The sequence below is a fragment of the Falco rusticolus genome, chromosome 1 (assembly GCF_015220075.1).
Source record: "Falco rusticolus isolate bFalRus1 chromosome 1, bFalRus1.pri, whole genome shotgun sequence".
NCBI lineage: Eukaryota > Metazoa > Chordata > Aves > Falconiformes > Falconidae > Falco > Falco rusticolus.
This window is the reverse complement of record NC_051187.1, coordinates 116,079,038-116,105,903: the sequence shown is the minus strand read 5'-3', so window position 1 is coordinate 116,105,903 and position 26,866 is coordinate 116,079,038.

Below are 26,866 nucleotides of genomic sequence, written 5' to 3'. Positions count from 1 at the left end.
TACTTGCTTAAAGAGCAGACTCTGGAAATGTTCTGTCTAAATACCTTTTTGAACAAAATGCAAAGTATGGTGTAATGGCAATGTTTTTCTTATCATACTAATATGCCACTTCAATTTTAATCTACAGGAATTGTTTGGCTTTGGCATTGCTCCACTTCTGCAGGATGAAGCTACTAAAAATGGCTGACACTGACATGAAGAATTTGAAATGGGGAGAGCAAATTGTGAATGCTGAGCATTTTCGGGACCCCACTGTGCATTCTTGAACACTTAGAAGAGCTAATAAAACTTCTCAGCACAACAGAAATGGCATCTACTTTTGCTTCCATGAGTACATACAGGTACTCAAATTGCCGTTTATGAGGTTTTTACTAAACTGATGGTTATAATTGGTGCACTAACAACGATGGTAGGTCGTCAGCCATTAGCAGTAAGGGTTCCTCCATGAGGTACTTACTTGTCCATGCATAGTGAGGGCTGTCAGTGTCCTGCAGTACTAGAGGCAGTGGCCAGGCCTATATAGCCCACCATAAGGGCAGGACCATGAGGCTGGGGCAGCCCACCTGGCCACCTACCCCATGGCTGAGGGCCTGGGGACCATGCTCTGGACCCAGCCCAGAAGTGAGGGCCATTGCTGCAGCACACCCATAAGCAGCTCTGTGGCCTGGCAGTGCCGCCAGCCTGCAGCCTTATCTCTGTGACAGGCATGATCTGCCCAGGGGTAGTTGTAGGGTGGTGCCACTGGTGACTGCATGGGCTACAGGCCAGCCCCACCAACACATGATGACTAAAATTTTGAAACAACATTTGATATGCCATGTGTAACTGTTGGCTACCTCAACAAACACAATCTCCAGTCATGTGAAAACCAACATGCTAAACTTTAAGATGTATAATCCCATTAAAAAAAAACCACCAACAAACAGACAAAACCAACCAAACAAACAAAAAATAAAAACCAAGCAGGAAAAATGAAATAGCCACTTGGAGAAATCTGGTTCTTCAGTGTAGCAGTTTCTCTTTTGGAGGGTTATGAAAACCAGTCCCTCTAGGTTAGGGACCAAGCCCAGATGTTGTTATCTGTAGGATACTATAGGTGAAGCGGTGTTACAGGCTGGGAAGCGCCATGTCCAGGGCAGCTGCAAATGCTGCCCAGAGATCTGACATATGAGCAGGGAAGATGCCACTAATTTTGAAATACCTGGAGGGGTAGAGAAATCTCTCTTTAGGAACAAGTAATCTCTGTTTATTTGCTTTCATGACATATCAAACTGGTGCTAATACCCTGCCTTATATGAGGAAAAACATGACTTTCCTTCAAAAACATTTATGGAAGAAAAGCTTTCAGAGAGAAAGACGCTTTGTTTATTTGCTTGTTTTATGAAGAAAAAGAAAAAGCTTTCGTACACAATTCCCTTTGCCAGTTTTGACCTGTCACAAGGAACAAACCAGATGCATTCAATATAGTGGGTTTTCATATTTTTCTTTGTCATGAAATGTTGATAGTGACAGGTATTAAAAATTTTCAAAAGGAATGCACACATACAAAAAATGTGTAATTGCTTTCAAGTGCCAGATGTGCCAAGCATTAATCTCAGATGTCGCATTACAAACCTAATGACTAACAACAGCACTTTTAATAACCCTATTGAGGTAGGAGCAGCTGAACAGTAACTTGAATGTAGGCAGGCCAGAAACAGAAATAATGATGTGTACTTGGTCACGCCTTTCCTCCTATGGGCATTTTAGAACATCTGAAAAGAGCTGCCTGGGGAAAATGATGGCAGTTTACTCCTGCTGGCCCTCAGTATGAATCACTGGCTGCTGTTCATGGAGCCCTAACATAGACGAGCGCAACTCAAAAGTTTTGTAGGAAAATTATTACAATATTAATTCCAAAGTATAGAAGTTGTCAAAAGACTTGCCACTGGTCTCACAAGAGATGCAGCTGATACAGAGTCAAAACCCAGAGAATCTTTTGTTTGGCATGGTGGCCAGAGACAGACGCCTTATTTCCCTGATTTTTTAAGTGGTGAGACCAAGAAACACAGTGGCTGCATGTGTACAACCTGATCTTCGAGTTTGAATTAACTGGATATACATTTAGGCACACAATACTGAGCATGTAAACATCTGATCAAAACTCTCCTGAAGCATCCCATCTTTTTATTCATACAATACATGTGAATCATGCTTCTCTTTATAGTTTAAAAACAAAATGACGTCTGAGAAAAAAAATTAAATACATGAAACAGACCATATATAAATCAAAGGAATACTTACATTTTAAGGAATACAAAACTAAAGGTTCAGACATGTGGAATATGCCAGTTTCTGAGGTATTTTCTTCATTAGCGTGTACAGTGTTGCAAAACTCATGTAGAAGAACGCATGCTGTTTCCACAGAATTTTTATGTTTAAGATTTTGGTTTTATTCAGTCCAGGAAATAAGTCAAAGAACCACTGGAACTTTCAACCCTTTGCCCTAGGACAAAATGCATTCTTCATTAAGTGAATCGAAACATCCACCCTTGACTTGTATGTTTTCCTAAAATCATGGATACTGAGGCCCTGAGTTTCCTAATGTTCTTACTCTGAGGGGCTGCTCTGTAAATCATGGAGTAAGAGAAAACTACGTTGAAAAGGTTTTCTTCAAAAAATCAGAAAGAATTAGGCAGACAGCATAAAGGGACAGTCAGGCATGAAGCCAGAAACCTCTTTATTCACAAGCACATTGTAATGTAACCCTACCTAGCTTTTGCCATTCCTTCAATGGTGTCACTGTCATAAAAACAACCAATTTTGATGACTGAGCAATGTTCTAATGTTTTTTTTTCTAAATGTCTCTCAAAGTGTTGAGTACCAGAGGGTGATTTTTCTAACATTGGTTAAGATATATGGTTCTTTGTTTTATATATATTTTTTTAATAATCTCTGTGTGGAAGGCAAATAGTGTGCTATTAATCATGTGTTTGACAGTTTTATTTCTTTAACATCTTGTGTTAGAAATGAGAAAATGTTAGACAAGGGAATAAATCCCAGAATAGGTGTTCTGTATGCTTGTCATACCTTCCTGCTCTACTTCTACATTCGGTGGCAATGTAGTAATATAGTATGCGGTAACAGCAGATGTATAAGTGTACAGATCGTTGCAGGTGTAGAAATCAATTATTCCTATTTTCCATGCTTAATACTACAGTTTAAGAAAACATCTTGCAAAACGTATCATGAAAAAATGTCTCTAGATGCCTGGTTTTGTTGGCTTTTGAAAGTCACTTACACTATGGTATTAACACCAAGCTTTAGAACTATTTTTATGCTACCTGTTCTTGCAGTGGAATAGCAAAAAGGACACACTAGCTAAGGTTTCTCTTGATTCGTGACGCAGCTTTGGCAAGAATTAGCCCTTGGGGAGCTGCCCTGTCCTAAAGCACATAGTCTGCAGTGTGGGTCTGAATCACAGCACATTCCAAACACCTTCCCAAAGCACAGTAGAAAAAAACCCCTCCAAGGATGCCATTTTACCCCCAAAATCCTTTAAAAGCTCAAGGCTAGACCCATTCTGGCATTGAAGTTACTTCCTATCTATATACTACACTTCATAATCTCCCTGTGCCTTGATGATGTGTTTTATCTAAAACTAAAGGCATCTTAAATCACCATTTGCAGTTTAGGACACTTTCAAAACTGGGCAGACTCTATCACAAATGCAATCATATACCGTAAGTACTGAATCCATTATAAAACACTGAAATAAGACATTGTTTAATTTTCTTCCTGAGACATGCATGATACCATCTTTTCTCATCTTGATTTCAAAGTTAGCTATGCTGCTAAGGGTAAATGTCTCCTGTAATTTGCTAACTCTGTTCAAACCAGTCATACACTGCATACAAAAGATACGTTCCAAATTTTATGTAGCTGCATTTGATACTTCCGTCATTTCTGTATTTCCTTTTCTATACTGCACAATTACCACAGCAATTGTTTGACTTTGCTTTTTACTCTCCCTACAAGCTCATAAATCCTCTATTATTCTAATTTCACACTCACGTCTAACAAAAATATTTCCCAAAACGCGAGACTGTCTGCTTACACTCTGCTGACGTTTTTAGCAGTGCAAGCCACTAACCTACTCATACTGAAAAAATACAAAGATATTCTGGTTGTGCCAGAATACACAAGGAACTTCTTTCTGACTTTCTTTTTAGCCACTAGCAGCTGTGTATAAACATCTTGCTTATGAAAATGATCTTAAAGTCATCCTAGGATTAAAAACATGCTTAGTGTCCTGCCTCAAGTTTCAGCATTCTAAATGAACCCAGTTTGATAATTAGACTTATTAAAAATTCTGTTAATGTGTTGTGAGTGGAAAAAAAGGGTCTTGCCGCAGGTTCCCAGAACTTGTCTGTTCCAGGAAAGACAGGAATACAGAGCAAAAGTCTCACACTTTGGACACACATTTAGTTGAAATTAGTTTACTGGGCCATGTACAAGTGGTTAAAGCTAGTGTTGGACTAAGCAAAACATTCACTGAACTTCCCCTCACTCTTTTAGCCAGCCAGCCAGCCACTTTTCATACGCAGAAGGCACCGTTGGCATATGTCTTTAATAGTGAGAAGAAAACAGATCATTCATGTGCAGTGAGGTAGAGACAGGGATTATGTCATGCCCACGTCAGGGTGCGCAACTCAAAGATGTTGTGCTCAGGCATGTTTGGGTCTATAGCAGTGTTCATGCTGACAGCACAAGAAGCATCACAGGGGACTTCTCTTGGTACAGGTTAGTAGGCAGCAGATTGAGAATTGTTTTTGAAAGGAGCGTGTAATACTTGTTTTTATGGTAAGGCACAAAATATGTTAATGAAAATCCTTGCTGAACGCTCTACAAAATACATATAATATCAAGCAAAACTTGTTGCAGTCCTTGAAATTAAATATTTCTTGTCCTTAAGCAAGAGGGAACCCCACCAATTAAGGCTTTACCCCATATTGTCTTACTACATCAGCAATTGTGCTGCTGGACTAGGCAGCCCAACAATTGCTTTATTTGGAACAGCACAGCTTTTACAGTGAAAGCTACAAATAAAACAGCACAGTCAAACTTTTTAGAGCCTGTCCTGAACTGGTGACACAGATTGCTAGTATGCCACTTACTTCTGTTCAAGAGAATAAAGATGTCTTCTAAATAACTGGATTAGGTTATGGAGTTGACAGACGCTAATCTTCCCACTCAGCTTACTCTCATATCGCTCCCTGAAAGTAGATAACAAAACTGAGACATGAGAGTATGACTGGAGCAGTTTTAAAGTTGCAGGCAACCATGGTGTAAAAGATTCAGACTTTGTCGAACCCAAAGAGAAAGCCTCTTCCAAAGCAGATACATTACAAAATGCTTAACTCCAGCAGCTCTCTGAGGCAGTGGCAATGTGCGTTCCTGTGAAATAGCTAACTTTTCAGCATAGTAAATTTTGTTACTTAAGCAATCTGTCGTATAGGGTATAGTTTCATTCTAGATATCATCTCTTCTGTAATTCCAGGCATAAACATAAGTTATTTGCATGTGACCATTAGGCAGTAGGAAATACTGGGTAAAACGGTAAGCAGAAAGTAAAGCTAATTTATACCTTCAGGTCCTAGAATTATTGGAGTTATCTCAGTCTCACACATGGGCTTGAGGGTGATTCCTCTTGAAAATGCTGTACTATTTTGTATGGTTGTATTTCATGGTCCTAGCTAAAATATTTTTCATGTGATTGTTTTGTTTTGAAACCAGAATGGCAGCCTGTACCTTCCTATACATTTTTCTCCTTATTTATGTAAAATCCCCAAAAGGAAGAATATTCTGAATGTAAACACTGAAGTCCCACATTAGATGCCTAATATGCAAGAGATTGTATACTTTTGTTGTGGGATATAGTCATGAAAATAGCCATAGAAACCATGAGTTTCTAGAAACCCATTATCAAGATAATCTTAATTACATAGTAAGCATTTTTTGTCCTCCTAACATAACTCATAACTAAATTTTCCTTGAACAAAAGAAAAATTTTCCTTGAACAAAAGAAAAACCTGGATATTTTCTGTAATTTAAAATTGCCTTATTATTACTACAATGCCGATGAATAGATACAAAGAACTTCAAGCTCCTGAAACATTGAAAAGTAAGAATAATTCCCCTAAGTATTTAACAAACCAAGTTCTTTTTGGATTCCTTTGTAAGTGATTTTTTTAAATGAAATTTTTATTTTGTCCCCATTTTTTGACATCTTGATAGGGTTTGGGGGGGCTGGTTTTTCAAAAAGACATATTATTTACTCAGTTTTACTTATTTAATGTTTTCCCTTTTTCATGCTTTGATGAAGCTTCTCTAGAAGTTTGCCTAGCGTAATTTTGCCTTGTGTAATGTTGCTTAACAATTACATAATTAACATTTCTAGTTTACAAAGCTTCATAAGTTTACTGAAAATAATATGTGTGTCATAGTAAAAGCTCTTTCAGTGAACACAGAATTATCTGAGAAGTCTGCAAGTGTTAACCAGAAGAGAAATGTGAAAAAAATCCACATTGAAACCTTTTTCAGAAAAATGTGTACATAAATATTCACAGTTGTAAAAACAAACAACATACAGATTATTACTAAAAGAAACTGTAACATCTCTTTTGTAGCCTTGAAACATTCTTTTCCCTCCTTTTTGATATTGAAAATATTTATACTTACTTCTTTACTCAGGTAGTAGATAGAAAGAGTTCTTATAACTCTGTGTTCATCACTAAACACTGTGTTTGCTATTTCAATCCATTGTTACTGAGGTCTGAGGGAGTCCACTGTCTTTTCATTTCCTGAAGAAAAATAACTTTCATTATTTCTGGAAGAACACCCATACCGTGTGCGATGTTTAGAATAATTACATTTCGCTCTGACTTTTCCATGCTAGCCTGAAAGTTTGATTAGGTCACATTGTCTAGCTCTAGCTGGTTGATAAATGTCTGGTTAGTGTTATGAATTAACAGGACTCTGTTTCAGGGCAGACAAATGTCTGCATGGCAGCTGAAATGGCAGCACAGGGAGGGCTAGCACCACGATGGGGCAGCGACTTCATGGAGCATCGTAAGCCAAAAGGCCTTATTTACCGTTTGGCTTTTTTGGCCTTTCTACCACACTGAGACTACTTGTCTGCTTATTCCTCCTTACCAACGAAGTTTGGAGGGACAGCTCATGGCCCTGCAGGCACCAGCAGGCCATAAGTGTGCCCCTGCATCCACAGGCTGGGCCCATCCCCTGAGGGTGCCAGGGCCGTGTGGGCACCATGGCCACCATCACCTCTCTTCCCACCCTGTGTGTGTGTGTGGCAGCATGGGGCAGCAGGCAAGGCCACGGCCGTGCCGGAGCTGGCCTCCTCTCCCAGCTGGTTCCCCCTCACGGAGCAGCCCTGCGGCCCCAACAGGCAGAGTAAAACACTGATTTGTCCAAATTGTACCGATTTTTTTAGCAGAAAAGAGAACACACTTTAAAAGTAAGCAGAAAGAATGAGAAACGAGGAGCTGGGAGAACCAGGAGCTTTAATTTTCTTCACTTGTTACCTGCTAGCTAGAGCCCCGTGCCTATCACCACTCCCCCCAGCCCTGGAAATGGCGGCAAGAGGCAGGTGCAGTGCATGCAGTTAATGGGGAGCAGGAGACACAGCAACTGTCCCTTGAAACTCTGAGGAAACTACCCTTTCAAGCCCAAGAGTACAGCCCTTTGCCTGACACTCTAAAAAGCAGATTTCAGTTTTCCAATAAGCAGCATGATGGTGGCACTGCCAATAGAGTCACACAGGCAATTACTCCCACTTAATAGTACAGTTCCCCATGGAAGAGTAGGGTCACGGTCCCATGGGTTATCGTGGTCTTCATTTCACAAGCCAGCCTTCATCTCTACAAACGTCCTCCTGGGAAACCTCTATTTCAAACTGGCATTTTCCAGCAGAAAAAACAAGGCCATTCTGATAACAATCTTACAGCACTGCTCTCAAAAGTCAAAAGACAAACAACAGCAACATTAAAACCTTGTGGGCGAGGGTTATTTAATTAACGTTCTTGTGCCCTTTAACAACCAGCATCTGAATAAAGGGCATAGGGAAAGAACTGAGAGCTGAGAAGTCAAGACAGACTTCTGGAATTAAAAAATAAGGGGGGGTGGGAGGGGGAGGAAGACAGAGGAAGGCAGATACACTTACTGCTACTTTCTGGTAAAGATCTTAACAAACAGGTTAGTCTAGGACATAGTATGATATAATGTGATATACTATGATACCAGTTTGTATGTGCTGAGAACACAGTTACTTCATTGTATTTAGCGGAATCCAGATGATGACTTTGTTTTACCCCCTCTCCTTTTCAGAAAAAAAATGCTATTAATGTTTCTATCACATTCTTCATCTCATGTAAAAGTGAAAAGATGTCATATTTCTGCAGCTTTTTTTCATAAGGAAAAGTGACCGTATATGCAAACAATAAATACTGTAAAAGGTAACATGCTCTTTCCAGTCTTATTATAGTGTTATATAAATGCCCTTATTCAAGGTAGATAGCAATGGTAGTATCTTCGGTTCCATTATACACCGAAGGTGGTTATCTTGTAGTAACTGAATAGGTTGCTGTTTTTCTAAAAACTGTCTCAGGCAGTAATATAAACACTGTTGATATTTTGGTTCTGAATCTGAGCAGGATATTTTAAAAGGCTTGTGAACTGATTCAGGATTTTAGATCCTGAACCTATGGATGTCTGTAATAAAGTAACCTAATTCTTAGCGTATCTTATGAGAAACTTCTCTTCTTCAGTGGCGTGAAAATATAAAGTTATTTAAAGTGCATACAAGTCTTCTGATTAGAATAAAACTGGTTTAAAGTTTACTTTATCATTTCTATAGCTAGAAACTTTCTGTACAAACGAGCTGCAATGTAGGGATATATCCTTCATGTACTCAGATGAGAGCTTCTCCTCTTATTTCATAACAAAAAACTGTCATGGGATATTCACAGAAAAGGGAGCTGCAAGTAAAGGTAATGTTTCTATAGCAACAAAACTATCTTGTTTCCTGTTCCTATCCACACTAATTGTTTTTCCCTGAGCCAGTTCTTGCATTTTTGCAACCGAAAAAAAAGGACAACAAAAATTACCTCTTGCATTTGTGCAATTAACTCCTCAAATGCACCTATCAGGCTGGAACTTACTTCAAAGGCATGCAATTAATGATCACAGAATACCTGTCAGGCAGAAACGGTGTTATAACAATTTTGGACTTTTACCACAATCTTTGCCTTGCTGGAAAACCAAATACAGATTAAATTTAAATCAATGTGTGGGAAAATGTCCTGTGAAAAATATATTTTGCAGTCAGAAGTATTAGAGAAATGGGGAAAAGTAATTTTTTTACTTAAATATGACTTTTCTCCTTATTCATCTAGTTAATAACCTTTCAGATCTGCTTCATTTTGGATTTCCACTCATTCAATTCCCTTTTTTCTGACTTAGATAAAAATCTGCTTATATGTATTCAAAATGAATGGATAGTACATTCTAGCTTGCTCCTGGGAAGAACTCCTTCTAAATACCCACACCTCTCCCCTTTTTATATTACTTCATGTTCTTATATGGTGTAATGTCTACAATAAATAAGTAAAGTTTCTACAGAACATGGTATAGAAATCTTCACTGGTGCCTGATCTTTTTGCAAGATGAATAGCAATTTATTTTTATAGCCTATTACTTAGTGATATATATTTTATGATACCAGTGCAAAGCTATCCAGCTGTCAACATCAGTTCTGGCAGTATGATGTTGGCTATAATTGAAAAACACTTTTAAAATAGTGTTAAGAGCTACAAGGGAAGTCCAAAAGGAAGAACTGATTCAGTTTTTATGTCTAGCATTAAAGGAAGGAAATTAGTTTAATTTTTTATTTGGATCATTTTCTTTTTTGAATTAATCCTTTGGAAAAACAAATCTAAAATGTGGGATTTGTTGTCCACATCTGATAAATTCCTTTTATCAGGGTTATTTGAAACTAGCTCAAACATCAAGCATAACCTTCCTACTTCATTATCTTAAATAATGCTGAAATAGCTAACACTTACATACTGTAGCAGACTGAAAATGGGAAGATGATTAAAGTTCAATTCACGCTCCTTGAACTACTTGGCCCCAAACTGGAATTTACACTTACTCAGCAAGAAACATGTATCAACAATTAAAAGTCTGTAGTAACAGAGAATGAGATTTTCATACAGAGAAGAATAATATGGATAATATTTTATTAATAGGCAAATAATGTATTTATTTTTGTATTTTATTTGTGCCTACAAAAAAAAAAAAAAAAATCCTTAGAAAGTGAGAATTTCTAAGGCTCAGATTAAGAACCATGCAGCACTAAGAGACATGTGAAGAGGTCTGGAAATGATGCCAAAGCTTTTCAGCTGCCTCAGAATGCAGCAAAGTCCCCAAATATGAACAGATTTATGAAGTATCTCTATCAATCTTAACAAGCCTTGCTAATTTTAGAGACTTACTGCATGTTAAATTGTATGAAAAGTCAACAGGAGCTGCTGCAGACCTGTGTGCCTTTTAAAGTCTTTCCAGATAATCTGTACTAAGCAAAAGCTTGTCTGCATGTTATGCATACATTGCATACTTTAGAAACTCCTGCCTTTCAGACACTGAACAAAATTTAATAAGGCAAGGTTTATCTTGAAACTGTTTTACATATCGCCCTGAAGTAATTTGCCATCAAGTTATTACATCTCCTAACATGAAAAGACAAACCTTTTATTGATGAATGTATCCTTTACCACATAAAGGAATTTCCCTCTTCGTTATTCCTTCCCTCCCCCATTTCAAACCATTCATAATCAAATTCCTTTAGTTCAAAGCCGAATTAATCTAACATGTTACAATTCTTCAAAAATTAGATGGCTTAAAATGAAGAATAAGTCAGAGGACTTGATACAGCTTCTGTCACAACAAGCACTCGATATTCTTAGTAGGTTTTAGGGAGAGAACACTAGATCTATTTTCAAGTTTAAGAAACAATCTTTCCAGCGAATATATATAATTTGAGGGGACAGAGTTGCTCTGCAATGCAAAACTACTTCTAAAGGTTCTGCCACCACCTGGAGAACTAAGGATATGTGTTCTCATGTCATTGTCCTCTTTATTTGGGCTCCAGCAGTCACGCCTCTTCTGGGCTTCCATAGTCACTGCTGTATGCTTCTTTTTAATAGGGACATTGGCACTTACTAATTAGCACTTCAAGGGAAAAAAGTGAGTGTGTATTAATTAACTAAGCACTACATAAGTTCCTGGCTGGGCGAAAGGAGAGCTCGCCTGTCACTTAGCTTAGATTCTCGCCTGTCACTTAGCTTAGATTCTCTTATTCACAGGTCAAAATGTGTTTAAGTAAAGTATAAAGGTTCTATTACCAGTGATAAACATTCACTGTTTAATGTACATGATACATTAAAGCAAATATTTAGTAACAAAAATATTAAAGTATTGTTGAAAGATGCTCAGCACAATCCATTATGTATCTATAAAAAAAGTCAGTGATTTGGTGAAATACTAATCTGCAAAGTACTTTCATAAATTAAGCTTCATGTACCTGTAAACCTTATTCTTAAGACTGCATGCAAAAAGGGATGCAGCACACCTCTGGTCTGTTCCAACACTTTCAGCCCAGTCTAATTTAAGTAGTGTTCATTTTTGCTGATCTTTCTACAAAGGAACCATTTTACTAAAAGAGTGTGTGTGGAGGTGATGGGGGAAAAATTATAAGCATCTTGCTCCCAGATGCTGAGTGAAGACAGAAGCATACAGCGAAATCTATTCTCTAGGCATATCCTAGAAGCCTACAGGAGGCAGATTTGATCTCAACACCCTTTAACCACGCACACTGCTATACAAACAGATCTGTAATGAAAAAGGCCCTTGTATTACGGAGAAAGTAGTGTACTTCAGGATATATTGTCAGCTGTAGAACCTCTGTGTGAACACCATTCAGGTCTAGCAATTTGTAACTAATCATTTATCAGTTTCTCCTGTTTCTACTGATACTGCTGAGAAATAATGATTCTGATTTTTTTTAGATAGATTTCATATCCAGATGACTGTTTAATAGCCCTTGATTAACAACTTTTCCCATGCATTTTGACTAGGCACTGTTTCAGTACATTTATATTTTTGGTGACCACAGCTTTCTTTGCCAATGACAATTTAATTACCTCCCTTTTGTTTGTACAGAATGTCTCCCCAGTAATTCACTTGCTGTATCCCCCTGGACAGTCTGCATGACACCTGCCAAAATTAACTACTTTAGCTGATCCTTTAATTTTCTATTCATAAATACTCTCATTTTGATGTAGTTCCCATTTTCACTTGGAATAATTATCAGGTGGAATTTTTTGTTTCCACAAAAGTGTTGAATTTGAATACTTTACAACCACATTTAGAATGGCTTTTCGTTAGTATATATTCATCCAGGGCTTAAACGAGAAATGCTTTCCCACTTTAGAATTCCCTCATTAGTTGCTCCTAATGTACAAGTTTATGATGAATAAAAGTGTTAGCCTATGCATTACATACTTTTCTAACACTAGTTCTAGTCTACTTACACTTAGCTGAAGTCACCTTTTATGTGGTAATAATATAGCAGAATTTTCCTCTTATTTTCCATAGTTTTCGGTACTTCTTACAAAATTAGTTGGAAAGCCCCAGTGCTATTCCCTGCCCTCCCAGCGCATGACATTCCAATCTGAAGTGGGTTTATAGTACTTTAATGATATAATAAATATAGTCCTCTGGTTGTTATTTGTTTGTTTGTTGGTTGGTTGGTTTTGTATGATTTTTTTTAAAAGATAAAATACAATTCTTATAAAGTGATCTATTCTGTCAATTTTCATACCCGATGACTAGGTTCTTGTTGATTTTCCTCCACCAACCTCTTTGGAAGCATCAATATTTGCATTTAGAAAAAGTGCTTCCATTTGTCCACTTTGCTTTCTACATCTACCTCTTAAATACAAGAATATGAGAGTATTATTTAGTCTTTTCTCATTATGTACTCTTTAGCCTTGCTTGGTAATTTTTTTAGACTGCATAGTATTTGGATTATCTTTTTAGAAAAACTAGGAGAAGTGGGTATGCATTATACAATTTATAGCCAATTACAGAATAAAATACTTGATTTCATACAAGTAGAAAGACATTCCAAAAAAGCTCAGTACTTGTCTTAGAAGATTAATGGATGCTAACACCAGTCTTCAATTTCAATTACTTGTTCTCTGTCAAATCCCTGTATCACTAGGGGACACATACTGGAAACTTTCTTTACTAAGTCGTCAGAGTACATGGGGGTGAGTAGTCCACAACAGACAGTACTTTAGCAAACACTGAACAGTTCATTGGTTTGTGTGCTAGTTTGATGATGGTTTCAGACTGAAGTTTGCTTGTGCCTTGTCAGATTGGTCTATGTTAGTGCTACGATGTATACACCTTACCACACAGTGAGGATAAAAACTATGTTACTGAACTATCACCATTGTTTTAAAACCTTTCTGAAATAATGTTCATGTTCAGCATGTTCTGATTTTTTGTCTGCCTCATTTCTCAGTGCCTTCAGCACTATTCAATTTTTCTAACATTTGCTATCCATGCAGCTAGATCCTAGACATGCCCTGCACAGTCTTTAAACTTATATTTCCTCAGCTATGGGAACTTGATTACATTCCAGCTCCCATAAATATTAACTGCGATGAAAAGAACATTTCTTTGATAAATGGGGGAAGTTCAATCTGTGAATGGCAATGTCAGTCAAATCGCAAGTTGTTTAGGTCAGTCAGAGAGAAGGTATTGTTCAGAACCAGAACTTCAGACACCTGTTGACATTTGGTGGCAAGGTGGAATTCAAACAACTACACAGATGAGGAATTTCAACTTTTGGATCATGATTGGATGGCAGCTCGAAGGATAGAAATTTGGGAGTAGGGCATGCATACGAGACACACCTATGTCCTTAGGATGTCTTTGTATATAAAAAGGTCATCAACCCACTGCCAGTCCATCCACCGGAGAGTTCTTACCTGCCCAGACTACAGAATGTTGTAAGTCTTCCCTTCAGCAAGTAGAAGTGATCTACATTGTAAGTGCTGAAAGTGAGAAATACCTGGTAATTAACCAGATTCAGTTCAGCTTTTCGGCTAGTACCTCTCCACCAGGAAGGATTTTGTGCACCTCCACACACCTGCATTTTTCTGTGAAAGATTGTGCCTCCATATGCTCAACTATTCTTTTAGCATTTAGTTCATCATTTTAGTTCATCATTTAGGATTAGTATTTTCCTGGGAGTTTCTAGTTCCCAGTTTACCATAAACCTCAATTTGATATCACTCAAGCACCGGAGATAACAATTTATGAAAGCTATGAGGTTATGGTCCACTTTTGCTACAAAATCACTTCAGCTAAATATACTCATGTACTAGTCAATGCGACTGACATATCGTAAGTGTCAATACCTTAGAGAAAACTGCAGTAATGAACAATAATAAAAGTAATTTCCAAATACCCTTCTTTTTTTTCTTTGTTTCTCAATCATATGCTAAATTATCCCCAAAGATTTATTTTTAGGTCTTATCAAAGAGATTACACCAAGTATTTCCTGACCGAAATAGTTCAGTATCTTGGTTTGGAGCAATTTCTGTGTAGTGCTACTTTGCATAAGTAGCAATACTGGCTACTAGTATTTCATGTTAATTGACCTGATTTGGGGAACCTCAACACCATTCAGACTGATACTTCCTTTGCAGAAGTTGGCAAAAAGGTTAAAGATTACGACTAAGGATAGAGAAACTTATTTCTCCACTATAAGGAGACATCTAAAATGAATTTGCTTGGTAATATAGGATTGAACAAGTAGGGAGAGGGAAAACAACAGCATGCCATCCTCTATAGGTTGAGGAGGTGCTGTCCTTTGATCCCATAGTTTTAGTAGTCAAGAGAAATGGAGTTGCTGTCATTTGCTCTGAATCATGTTCTGTGATATAACATCTGTCAATGAATCAAATCTAAAGAACGTACTTAGAACAAAAGTCGTATAGACTTGTCCTCGGAACATGAGGCCTGGTATTTGCACTCAGTTGCCATACATCCTCGCGAACTGGAGCTTTCACTATAGAAACAGCAATGCAGTCAGTGGTTAAGTGTTGGGAAAGTAACAAATACAATATATAAATCTAAGAGATTAAGACTACTTTATTAGGACTGTAAAGGCACTGTCCTACAAACACCTAATGTAGATAATTATGTGGCATAACTACCCTCAATACAGAGAAATAAACATACTGTAATTGCATGATGTGTACTTTCCTTTGGCTAGCCATTTATCTATTAACAAAAATTAATAACAAACAAGCTTCTATCCAGAAAACCCCCAAAACCATAAAGGGATTACACTATCAGTCAGTAACATCCTCAGTGAAATAAAGTATCAAAGAAACGTTATCAAACTGGCTATACAGACAGCTGAATTAGACTACAAAAAAAGATCATTATTAAATTAATTGGACGCTATTTGATCAGCACTATTACTGTCTGTGGTATTTTTCTATATAGATGAGTTTATAAAGTTTGGAGCACAGCCAGATAGGTATTGAGTATACCTAAGATCACATAACTCTGTACATTTTACATATTATTAACATTGAAGCATTGTAGGGCATAAATGGGTGCTTCCAATCTGCTCTGCAAATAAGTTGATATATAAACTGAAGGAAATGCAAACATCTGGAATTGGAGACAAAGTATACACTTTATAGTTGTATTTTTTCACTTTTGAATATTCTATTTTTACCTTGTATTTAATAAAGTATTTAGTACTTTTATACTTATTTTCATATATTATATATTGTACAGTCTTACATTTCATATGTAAAATATTTTATAATGTATATTGATAAATGTTACATATATTATATAATATATATTTTAATATATTTTTTAATCTTCCAGTTCTTGAAGTGGAATGCTTTAATAATTTCAGGTATTTCTGTTTTCTTCATTAGAATCTGAGTCTGGAGAAATCTTGAACTATCAGATTTCAAAATGTTGAAAACTATGTTTCTCAGAGAAATATCATTCTGGTTTTAAGTTACTTCTAATTTCTAATAAAGGTGCTTATTTTCCTAAGAACAATTTTCAAGTAAGTCTTTCTTTCTTTGCTTCACTTTTTCGCAGTCTTACACCTTTTCCTGTGGGTTTGACAGTTGCCTTGAAAACATACATATATGTACACTTGACTTCATCGGCTACACACCTCATTTCAGTCTAACTCCTCCTTCTTCCACCATATAATTAATTTTGTGACTTTATTATATCAAATGCCAGAGAGGTTGTCACCCCCAAACAAAAAGAGCACCCACCCCACTAAAAAGTTCAGTAACTCCTGTTAGTGAAAAGGTGTTAAAAAACGTTTTAGAGCCCAGTCTGTGCTACATGCCATTGCCCTTGCTCTGCAGCTGGTGGAAATACGCGCTGGGACTGCGCGGCTCAGCCGGGCTCGGCCTTTCCTCGCCCCGGCCACCAGGTGTCGCCCCCCGCGGCAGCTGCCCGGCCCCAGCCGCCCCGCCCCGGGGGTAAGGGCACGGCGGCACCGCCTGCCGCCTTCCTAACGGCTACAACGGTAGGGCCACATCATGCAATTTAATGCAATTGAAACAAAGTTTCCCAAGTCCTTTCAAAGCGTTCCGTGCCATAGCAGAAAGCTCGGGGAAAGAAGGGATTTTCCCAGTGTTATTCTTACCCTCCAATGAGTACATCCGTAGATTTTTGCTGCAATAGTTAGACCCTAGAAGGAGCAGCAGCCAGCGAGGCTGAGACAGCCCCATCCTCCCTGTAACATCCCTAATAACCAATAGCTAGAAGGAGACCGAGACATACTTAGAATATTTTCCATTAAAAGTTTTCACATTTGCATGAATCTTAATTTTTGATGTAAACAATCTATTCTATTGAACATGTTTGATAGCAGCAATATTCATTAGAACGTCAAACTGGCTAAAAAAAAAAAAAAAAAAAAAAGCAGTGTGGTTTTAATTAAAAGGAATTCATCATTAACAACCTGAAGTTTTATCTTGTTTCCAAATTATTGTTGAGACAAAAAAACCCCAGCTAATTTGCAGATGTTGTATGATAAAGAATTCAAAGTTTCACTGGTTTTAAAGCCTTCATAGACCCACTTCCGACTGACATTTTCCCTATTACTGCCCTCAGAGTCCTGTCCTGTGTTTTGCATAAGCATCAAATATGCCTGGATTTCTAAAAAACCCAGGAGAGCAGGCGATGAGCATGCTTTCTGAGAGCCAAGTAGAAAGGAGAATTTGGCTGGCTCAAAGGCCATGGGAAGAAGTGCCCTTGCAGAGAGTGTTGCTAGCAAAAGGCTGAAGGAATAACAGCTACACACAGCCTGCAAGAACAGGAGGAAGCAAATAACTGCAGCAGGTTTCAAAGCTGTAAACTGAGAAAGGATGCAGTTAGAGTGGGAGGAAATACGGGACAAAAATACAGGAAGGAAGTGCTAAAGAGCGAGGGGAGATTTAAGAGCTCACAAGCACGCTGGTGAGAAGGAAGCCCGAGCTGGGAAAGTTTGTGTGGGAAGGTACTGGAATGAGGATGAGAAAGAGGGACAGGTAGGATAGGAAATGCTGGGTGCTTAAGCCCCGAGATAAAGGGAAAGGATTGGGATCTGGGACACAAATGGTATAAGAGTAGGAGATAGATTTACAGCTTTACAACCTCAGTCCCTTCTTTTTTGTCTTAGAATTTCGGTAGTTATTTTATATATATATATATGTGCCTTATAGAAAGCCTTTATATAGAGGGGTTCAGAGTCTGCAATGGTATAGCTGGAGATAGATTCCTAAAGTCAAAACCTGGTGACATTCATCCTGAAGAACTTTCTTTGACATGTGGATTATGATACACACCCTCCATTGTAAACCTCAGAGCCACATTCACCATCAGCATGGTGTTGCTGTAATGGCTTATAAAAAACACAAGGCTGAAAGCATCTGATGTATTTCCTTCGTTTCAGACTAATGATAGTAGAGAATTATCTCTCCGTATTTTGCAGTTTCTTTTAATAATGGAAAGAATGCATTCTAACCACACCCAACCACATCAGGGAGACAGCTAAAAGTGACAGTAAATATTGCAGGTTTGTTGAAGAACGTAGCTTCAGAAGAAGCAGCAAAATCATTGTCAAGTTCAGACTGGAGAATTACTTCAGTTCAGAAATTACACATAGGCAAACCCAAGAGTATTTTGACAACCTAATTATTTTTTTTTTCAGAGTGGTCCTTTCAATTTTTAGATGCACTATTTTTTACAAAGATATGATTTTTCTGAAATTATTATTAAATACTTCAAGTTGAAGAAATCATTTTGAATCAGAAAGCTTCCTTCCACCCTCCAAAAAGGTTTGAGGTTTCTTTTCTTTTGCCTACAGAACTAAAAATGGCAGTATTTGCAAACCTATAGGTGGAGCAGATAGTTGGTAGGAACAGTTTCATGCGCCTCTGCACCCCAGCGCCCCTTCACCCCACCCACACGCCCACCACGCTGGGAAGCAGGTCTAGAAACCAACACTCCTACGTTGTAGGCTGAGCTTACGTGGGGCTCCTGGGCCCACGGGCAGAGGAGTGAGCAGGCACCCCAGGTGCCAGGGAGTCCTATAAGCACCCTCTGGGCTCTGACATTTTTATGCAACAGATGAGTTGTGTGATTAATCATATGCTTTTTTTTTTTTTTTCTAGATCACAGCATGTGTTATGTAATGTGTGCTAACTTGAATAACAGTAAAAGAAGCTAATAGTAAAAGAGGCTAATGTTTCTTAAAATTTGTGACATGCCAGGAGTATGCGTAAGTCATATGTCTAAAATCAGATATAGTGATTTTTGATGTAATCAGCTTTGCAACTGAACCCTCAGCTAGGCTATCAAGGGCAAGATATTGAAAGGCATTGGTGTGCTGTAAAAGCAAATGGATTATTTGAAAATTCTGTAAGGGTATATTAGAGGAGTGCAATGTTTAGCCATTTTAAAAGACAGCTTGGCTGCTATTTGTGTGCATAGGACTAGATTAGTAAAGTTTTGTTTAAATGTCTGCAAATGAAGATGTACCACAAAACAAAAAGAAAAATGCATAAGCACCTCATATCCTTTAGGAGCTAGCTTTATAGATGATTTTGAAACACTTACCCAGCAACCTCTCTGAATCTGTCAAGGTCTAATATCATTAAAATTGGCCATAAGTGCAGAAGTTACTTTTGAAAAATAGACTCATTTTCTTCAGACGTTTATGTCCCTCTGTATCTTTGCTTAAATGCAGGATGATTTTCAAAGTATTACCAATAAGCAAGTATTTCACTATTCCAAACATTAAGAACCTTCCTGGAAACTTGTCGAAGAACCCTCACAAAACTGGTGGGTTTTTTTTCTTTTGCTTTCACACTACTGCAGTTTTAAGTCTCAGATTAAACTCATAAACAATAATCATGTATTACTTCTATATAGCTGTCAGTGTTTGTGGCCCAAAGAAGCAGGGAAGATACTTCTTTGTCTTTCTGTTTTATTTCATAGGAGGGTTTTTTGTTTTTTTGATCTTGCCTTTTCTGTCCGCTTTTTTCCAGGCCAAATCTCTTGACTGGGTTAAATACATGATCCAAACAACAGCTTATTTATCATGCTGTTTGGTGATGGATGCTTGGTGATTGCCTCCTATTCTTTTCCAACTGTAAAACTGAATTAGATTCTACACCGTGCAAATGTACACAATACACATTGTAATGGCAGCTGGTGGAGTGCTGCTGTAGCCAATTCTGAGTCTTTTTCCAGTCACAACTTCTGTTTCTTGTCTTCTATGCGTAGGTCTCCACCAACCCCCCTCCCAAACAGCACCCTAAAGAAAATGTAAAAAGTACCAGGCAATGGCACCAGCTGGTCCTGTTTTCTGTCCACAGACATTCATGGTCTCTGATTGCAGTCATGATCCCCTAAAAGCCACACTTAGACAGGAAAAAAAAAAAAAAAAAGCACCGTACCTTTTTGTCACAAAAAGTTAAACAGTTTAGAAAACAGGCTTATGTACTTCTTGTTCCAAAGATGGTCCTTTAAATAATAAAATTTCAGCTTCTTCAGAACATGAATGCATAAAAGTACACAGCATAAGCATGTAGCAGCATGACTTCAGTATCTTTTCCACTTAAGTGTGTTTTCCTGAAAGGAATGAGGTGCTACCTGTTTGTAACTTTAAGAGGATTAATCTTATTATTTTTATTTTTATTATTAGTAGTAGTATTATCATAAACAACAACACAGGTGTTCTTAATAGTTATGGGCATTTGTTTTACAGTAAAGAATCACAAGACTAGCAGTCCCATGAAATTTTTGCATGAAATAAAGGAATTAAAAAAAAAAAAAAGTAACTTCAATCCATCCTCCTTTTTTGTTTTCTTTATTTAGATTTGTCTCTGCTTTCTTAGGGTTTTTTGGTGGGTTTTGTTGTGTTTTTTTTTTTTTAATTCGAGAGGTCACTAAACAAAGGCACACAGCCTTTTAGTTTTAGACTTCTGATTGTTTTTTCATTCATATTAAGAGGTAGTCATCTGAGCTGATTTAAGCAGGTTTTGTTTTTTGATTTCCAGTATAATACAATTTCATGCAAGCCTACTGTTGGTTAATATATCTCAATGTGGCTACATAAGCGATGGGCCAAAGGCATTTTGCAGACTGCTGCAAGGTGACTAACCATGATCGATTAATTTACTGTTCAATGGTGTAACTGTTAAATAGATCCTCTCTTTTCAGCTGCCAGTTTCTTACAGTTATTGAGACAGCAGCTGAACTACCTCTCTTCCCCTTTCTCCTTGGTTAAAGTGAATTATCTCTTTATTTATACCACAAAAGTGGTGTGTAGTTCTGAAATTCTGTGATAAGTGTCGTGTGTCTACTTCACTGCAGGTATAAGGGTAGGTTGTACTTTCTCCACACGTTTATCATTCTTAGTGGAAAGAATTCCTTCCAGAACACTTTTAATGCCTAGGGTTTTTAAACCTAAATTCATTTGTGTTTCCCTCGCAGCTTATCATCTGCCTGTGCACTTTCCCATATACTGTAGAATACAGAAACTTTTACCTGAACCACCATTCTAACCTCTCTCTTTTGGCCTTTCTAATTTTTATAGATTTACAGTTACATTTTGGAGTTGAAATAAACATTATTTTTTTTTTATGTACATTGATTTTAATAAATAAACTTTTTTTAATGCCCTGGACTTTAAAAAAGCTTCATCTTAAAAGAAATCCCCCAATATCATTCTTTTTCTAGAGAAAATTTTGCCTTCCTTAATACAAGAATAAGGAAAAGAAAGGAAGGAGTATGAATTTAAACCTGTAACTCTTATACCGTTGGTTGTCTGAGGCCATCCCTTGCCATACAGCCCTGGATCTTTCATGCAGTACCATGCTCCTCAGTGTTTTTTTCCCTTTTGTGATCTCTTTTCCTCCCTGAGATACAACAGCTTCCGACAAAGTCACCTTCACCAGCTTTGTCGTCACTCCCCTACCCACTGGGAATTTTGCAGTCCTGCTTCCTGACTGCTTTGGTTCCGTCTTACAGAAAATCTTGTGTTAAATGAATTTGTTAAACTGAACAACCCAGCCTATACATCTTATTTATGAAGTTCCCATATAACTCTCTTTTCTGAGACAGTTTCCTTTTATTTCATTAGCTCTGTGTTTGTAACCTTTATAAGGAACAGAAGTATACAGCCTATTGCATCAAGCATCATATTTCATCATATGTTTCACAAAGGAAAACGTTTAGCAAAAATTGGTCCAAGATGCAGAGATAGGTTTGGGTTCAAACCCAACGATCACAGATTTTCTTGTGTTATCACAGCAGACCCGTTTACAGTGTCATACTGAACTGTCCTTATCATTTAGCGCTAACAGCTTCTAATTAGTGTACCAGTGGTTTTAATTTCCTGCTCTCTATCACCCACTGATCCTTTCCCAGGTGGTCGCTTTTCATCAAATTCATTGTTTGGTAACTTCAGTCAGTACCAAGTTTCCTAAAATTATATATCCTGGCTTCTGTGTAAGCTCCATAACGTACAGACTTCCTTCCTTTTCGTAAAATGTACGGTGACTACACCAAGAACAAATCATACACTGGAAAAAAAAATTTACTGGTCTCATTTGTCTGGAACACTTGTCTCCCTGATCTCTTTATGATCTTCACAAATATTTGCAAAGGTAAAGCATGAAATCCAATGAAAGCGTTGGAGAGGATATAAAAAGAACAAATTTGTCAGTTTAAAGCTCCACATCCAACAATGTGCTGTAAGCTGTCTGCACCATGTTTAAAATTGAAAGCAAGGGAGAAAAACACTCAGAACATACAGATAATAAAGAACAAAACAGACTGTAAACGGGAGACAGCTGGAGACAGCAATTCTGAAACTATAATCTTCCTTCAGTATATCTAAAACAGAGCAATCATTTCTCTTCCTTGACATTAGCAAAGCACGACTCTGATTCACTGAAAATTTAGACTTTGTTCTGATCTTCCGTATGTAGGGTTTAGTCCTTAGTGACACTGTAACTACCAAGCGCATTAAGAATCAAACAGACAGTTATTCTGCACATGTTATCAGAAGGTACTGAGGATAGAGGATAAACAAAAGTATCTCTGACCTATAAAAGATGAAATGAAGGAGGAATGTTATCAGTGTTATAACAGGAATAATTAGTTAGGAGATGTCATAGAAGTAGAGCATCCTTGTCAGTCATAGGAAAAAAAAACCAAACAACTTCCAACTTGGCTTCAGCTTGTTTTTTCCAAAAAAAAAAAAAAAAAAAATCAACAAAAAACCCAAACAAACAACTTACTGAGCTCTAGTCTGATCATCTTTGCATGAATATAAACTGCACTGAGTTGAGCAGAGTTATCCTGGTGTATTCAACGATAATTTGAACGGTCCTATGCAAACCTGAAACTCCAGTGAGAAATGAATTGGGAAGACGACAGCGAGATAACTCATTTTAGGGGGAACTGTGCTGGAATTTCCAGAGTGCAAAGCACACTTACAGTGGTTCAGCATCACTGAAGAAGACATGGTAACTCGGGCCTAAGTCAAAGGCAGCAGCAGAAACAGCAGGAGGCGTGTTTGCTGAATACTGAAAAGCAGATTCCATTCCCATAGATGTGAAAATAGAAAGGTAACATGAAGTAGAAAGCTGTGGGGTATACAGGTGATACAAGGCACTTTACTCTGAAAAATGAGAGAGACTGACCTTTCAGTATATGCAAGAAATAATCTTATCAGGACATACTTTTACCAAAGTGTAAAGTGTCATGCTTCTGATCTTTAGGTAAGAATATTGTGACAATTTCATTCTGCCAGAAAATAGTGTTTACTAAAATCCCATACGAGTGCACTTTTATTCTTATTGTATATACTCTAAAGAATTGACATTTTCACCTCTCTTGTCTTGGTATAATTGATCTATAAGCAGGAAAGCAAAAGACACTTAAACCCAACAGTTATATGCGGAATTACAAAAAAAAAATAATAGAAACATGCTACTATTGCTATAATTTCATAGCTACTAAAATGACAGTATACCACCCAGTGTTTATAGGCATCTAGGGGAATCTATAAGCTTGGGGTTATATATGGCATTTTGCCAGCTCAATCTGTCACTGCAGAACATCCTGGAGTCCTGATTACCAGCCCACTCCAGGATGTTTCAAGTGCTATTTCATTAAAAGCTATACTTCACATTCCTGGCTTGATGGGGTGAGAAGTTACATCAGTGAAAAAAGCTTTCTGATTTACACTGAAAACTCAATTCATTTGCCTAAACATGGGAGCCTAACACCACCTGAGCTATTTCAAGGTACCTAAGATTTCTGCGTGCAACTGGCAGAGACGTACAGGGTGTACAGGTGACTGGTGTCCTTTTGTTCTCTGTTTTCACTAGATCCCTTTGTGTGGGCAACTGAACAAAGTCATGGGCAGCACCCAGAGAAGCCTACCTCTACTTAAGTTTCTCCTGCTTTCCTTTAAGCATGGCCTAACCAGACACAGCCCTGGAAGTTTTTCAGAACATTAACATTAAGGGAATAATAACAAAAAATGGGTGGGGAGGGAGGAGGAAAAAAAAAAGAAAGAATCACGCTAACATTACAGAGTTGAAATACATTAATATCAAAATTTGAATTTCTGAAAATATCTAGCTGTAGGTACCACCAAACAATAAGAAAATGTGTCCCAGGCACGGACACGCAGAATTGAAGACTTAGAAATCCCCATCATTCAGCCACTAGCCAAACATCTATATACATCTAGACTTCAACTTGTATCATAATGGAAGCACTTTGTGAGGACAAAATGTGAATATAGTATTTCTCTACAGAAATCAAATTATGATTTTGTGCAGTCAGTAGTTCCTTGTTGGCTTTTTAGGTGGAATTTAAATAGAAAGATTTGAAGTCTTTGTCCCAAACATTTCCCAACAATGGAGAAAGTATAAGGTACATTTAGGTCTGTGACTAATTTTACCAAGGTGGCATTTGCTTTCTGAAAAATACTAAAATTCTTAGTATGCTTTGGCATCTAACCTTTTGGCCATAACATCCTTATGTACCTCCAGCATTTGAAGAAACTCCATCCATTTATGGTGTGTACATGTATGTATATATGTATACGTATAAGCACATGAAAGTACACAAGCATGTTAGACTATTTTCATCCTACTGGAAGCTAGTGAACAGAATCAGAAGTTAGGGTCTTCTTGGAGCTAAAATGGATTATTTTTTTTCTCCCAGCTTTCCTGAAAAAAAACCAAAGCAGACAGAGAAATGTCCAATAGAAATCATAAGCAATTGTAGTAATTTTACTTTTCATACTGCCCATTTGTATCATTTGTCCTCCTATGTGTCAGCTACATTCTGCACTTTCTCCCTCCTCACAAGCTGGTTTCTTGCTGGTTGATTTATTTACCAGGAAGTTATTATTATTATCAGATTTTATACCTGGGTAATATTGTACTAAAAGTGTCTCATCTTCAAATCATGACTCCTGGGCTACAGGAATGCCAGATAAAGTAGAAGACAAGCAGATTTGGAATCAGGCAGATGTAGCATTAATTGACAAAATCTTTCACAGAAATGAGAACCTCTATCCACTGATGCACAGACCACTATCATGTAATTCTAAAATTTCATCTCTGACATGAAATAAAAATATATATGCCAGCAGAATCAGTCACATTCTTTTCATATAATGCTTTAAAAGTGAGCACATGAGAGCAAATTTTAGTATCCCTGTTCTAAGACAATGAAGGTCTCTTGAACTTAGTCACAGCAAAACCATTCTTGGAGTAAGAATGTGTTTGATTTTTTTATTTTCCTTAATATTTGATTTTCATAGCCTTGCATTTTTCTATACGAGTATCACCAAAAATACTCAAGGAAATGGGACAGAGAGGTGTGAGTGACTCAGTGACATTGCTTCTGTCAAAATATTAAAACTAATGTAATTTTTTTAAAAAAGGTAAATACTACTTGGTGTAGGATTAAATTTATTTTAAATGTCTGAAAAGAAACAAGAGATAAGACCTGAGAAGTTTTTTTTAAAATTGGGCAGTTATTCCCCAGATACGTATACATTTCTTCTACATAAGTATTAAAACATCATTAATGAAGTTGGTGAGCAGAACCGTGCCTAAAAACCCGTATCACTGCTTGCGTAAGAAGAAACATGGTTAAGATGAAGCTTAACCTCCTTTGATACAGATATGGAAGAGAAGGCTGAAGCTCAGGTAGACAGTGAAGCTGTGTGTGTGTGAATACCTGGACACAGCAGTCAAGGAAAATTACTGAGGGATGAAAAAGTTTGAAAGATGTGAATTAAAAACAAAACCAGAGAGAGAGAGAGAGAGAAAGAACAAATGGAAAGAGGAAAAGAAAACCATAAATTAAGTAAATAAAGTATTCTAGATACTGCTACAGTTACAGACTTTGCTTCTTGGACTAATAGTTCTTCAGTTTTCCATATTGGATGTTGTCTTTCGAGGTCATTTGGGGTATTTGACACTATGCCCGAGACAAGATTTTAGAACTGACTCTTCATTGTAATTAGGGTCCTTTCACACGTCATTAATGCAATCAGTAAGGGTTATCAAGAAGTTTATTTTCCCTTGTTTAGTTGTAGATGAGCAGCTAAAAACTTATTACTGTTGTTACGTTTGGTACTTTTATTAATTGCTATAAGCTATAGTTATTGTGTTTTGAAAAGATTCTGGAATTAATAACAGTGATGAAGAAATAAAAACAATTAAGACTAAGCCAACAGGAAAAAACTTTTTTTGCTCTTTAAAAGCAGAAACAATACAAGTTGCCTCTAAATAATTCACATGCGGTGCTGAGCCAGCTTCTCAGAAAAGCAGCATTTCCATTTTCATTTACAAGTTTCCCCAAATGTTTCATTAAAATTCAAAGGCTGTGCTGAAAAACAAACTGAAGTACTTTCAGGTATAAAGGTTTGGGTTTGTTTAGTTTTTTCTTTTTTAGTTTTAAACAAGTTACCTTCTTCCCTTATCTTCTTCAACAGCTGGCACTTATAAATGAAACAATTTTTTTTTCAAACTGCTGAATTCCAAAATTCTGATCACTAAATAAAGGCTGGTGAGATGCAACTTGGGTACATTCTCTCCTCCCGTGGCCTTTCCTCGACTGTTCTGCTTCCTCTCCAGCTCAGTCTGTGGCACTT